The following is a 2500-nucleotide window of genomic DNA, read 5'->3' as shown; positions in this document are numbered from 1 at the left end:
GAGGAAACCCCCGAGGCACGGGGAGAACATGCAAACTCCACACACACAAGGTGGAGGCAGGAATCGAACCCCGACCCTGGAGGTGTGAGGCGAACGTGCTAACCGCTAAGCCACCGTGCCCCCCATGTTTGGGATTCAGATCCAGGCTAAAACTCAACAGCACACATCGGGGAGCCGTTCGGAATTAATCTCGCCTTAGCCAAGGGAGCTTGTTATCAGGTTCATCGTAGGATTAAGTGCTTGGTAAGGTGTGAGAATAGTGTGTGTGTGTGTGTGTGTGTATGTCCTGAATGACCTGCGCTTTGGTAGAGGAAGTGATCCAAATTATGGTAATGTCTTGAGTGGAGACATTTTGGAGTGATGCTGGTGTTCAACCTGCAAGAACGTTCCCAGACACGACTGTAGGCAACAGCTGATTCTGAGTATGATGAAGTCATTTTAGATACAGAAGGCCAATGTGCATTCTAACAGTCCAGATGGGAAGTCGTTGAGACTCGGAGCAACGTTTCCAGCCTTTTTATTTTTTTGGTAATTTCCCAAAACATTTGCAGGAAAGCTGTAACACACCTAATGGTTTAGTTTTGTTCCTAATGCCACTGCACATGTATAAAAAGCTTAACGGTTATGTGCTAACCGTCTAATTTGATAATTAATTTCCTGTAATCGTGAATACTTTCGTTTGTTCGTACTGCCCAGAGTACAGCTTTGAGTAATGTAGTGTTAGATATGATACGACAGAGGAAGAATAGTCTGATTCTAATCATGCAGAAAATCATTTCTTTGTTTTTTTCCCTTGTAATGGACTCCCACAGAGGAGTGTGGAGGTGGAGAGGAAGTAATATCATCCACACTGACTGCATGAATGACGATCTTCGTTGTCTGATGTGCTCAATAATTTGTTTTGTTGTTTTTCCAGATGTACCTAGTAATAAAGGGTCTGCGGCGGTCTTCGGTCTCGGCTTTGTATCGTCGTGAGAAACTCGAGTGGGCAAAATAACTTCACTGTTAATGTTTCTCTCCCGTTTCAGGATATTTATGACAGATAAAACCTCCTGACAGAGTCGACCTCTTTTAGTGACTTCCCTTCCCTCTGGTCTGCTAATATTATGTGTGTTTTAATTGCTCGGTCCATGGTGTGTGTACAAGTAACAAGGCTTTTAGTGTAGCTACATTTCCCACTACAAGTAAATTAGCTTTTAAAGCCGTACATTGTTTAACATTCACTACGCTACAATGATATACACACAGATTATTTATATATAGTACGTCTGGATGCCATTAACACCATTAACTTGAGGTCACTGGACACAAATGAATCGACTATCTTCTGGACTTACTCGAGGAGGACAAAAAAAAAACAGGAAATCCCTCATTTATGGATTCTGTGGAATGAATGCAAATGCATCCAGCCTTTATGTGTGTTCTGTGGGGTGTTAAATAACTCCATGTAAAAAAAAACACTCACATTTCTAGTTGTTGGGCTGCGTGATGAGATCCGTTTGTGTCCCAACACAGGATTCATATACAGTATGAACTCTAGTAGCACTAAACTCCATGTGAGCAAATACAGTGTGTGAAGCTTCAGCATTAGACCCTCAGATTATTATATAAAAATCTGGGTTTTATTACAGGGATGCGACAAAAAATACTCTCTTTGTCTCTCTCTCTCTCTGTCTCTCTCTCTCTCTGTCTCTCTCTCTCTTTCTGTCTCTCTCTGTGTCTCTCTCTCTCTTTCTGTCTCTCTCTGTCTCTCTCTCTCTCTTTGTGTCTCTAATGTCGCTCTTTCTCTCAATCTGTCTATCTCTCTCTCTCTGTATCTCTAATCTCTCTCTCTCTCTCTCTCTCTCTCTCTGTGTGTGTGTCTCTCTCTGTCTCTCTCTGTCTCTCTCTCTCTCTCTCTCTCTGTGTGTGTCTCTCTCTGTCTCTCTCTCTCTCTCTCTGTGTCTCTCTCTTTCTCTCTCTCTCTGTCTCTGTGTGTCTCTCTCTGTCTCTCTCACACACACACGCCCTTTTACCTGCTGCTGGAGTTGTTCTTGAAGAAAAACAACTGTTTAAAAACAATATAATGTTCAGAGTTTACAATCTTCTCATTCAGTTTTCAACGCTCTTCCTACTTACTACTCATTTTTTCCTCTTTTTCTCTTTCTTCTTCACTCTTTCAATGTCTTATCTCTTGTTTATTCTCTTTTCATAATCCCTGGAATAATAAGATAACAAAATGGCATCACCTTCCTATATAATCATGCTATAACTGATTCATTAACAATAGATTAACACACTAGGGCCATTTAACTGTAAACACCTACCTGTGTACCTGCTGTGAGGTGTGTGTCGATATTCATCATTAATATCACAACAATTACATTTCTGTTGTATACAATATTGTACAAGACTGGACTGAATAAATGCGTCTTGTTTAAAAATGGGACTTAAACATCTTCCTGAAGAAAACAAGAAAGCCAGAATCCAAAGGCACACACACACACACACACACACACAC

Source organism: Tachysurus vachellii, chromosome 15 (assembly GCF_030014155.1).
Source record: "Tachysurus vachellii isolate PV-2020 chromosome 15, HZAU_Pvac_v1, whole genome shotgun sequence".
Classification (NCBI taxonomy): Eukaryota; Metazoa; Chordata; class Actinopteri; order Siluriformes; family Bagridae; genus Tachysurus; species Tachysurus vachellii.
This window is presented reverse-complemented; position numbering follows the sequence as displayed.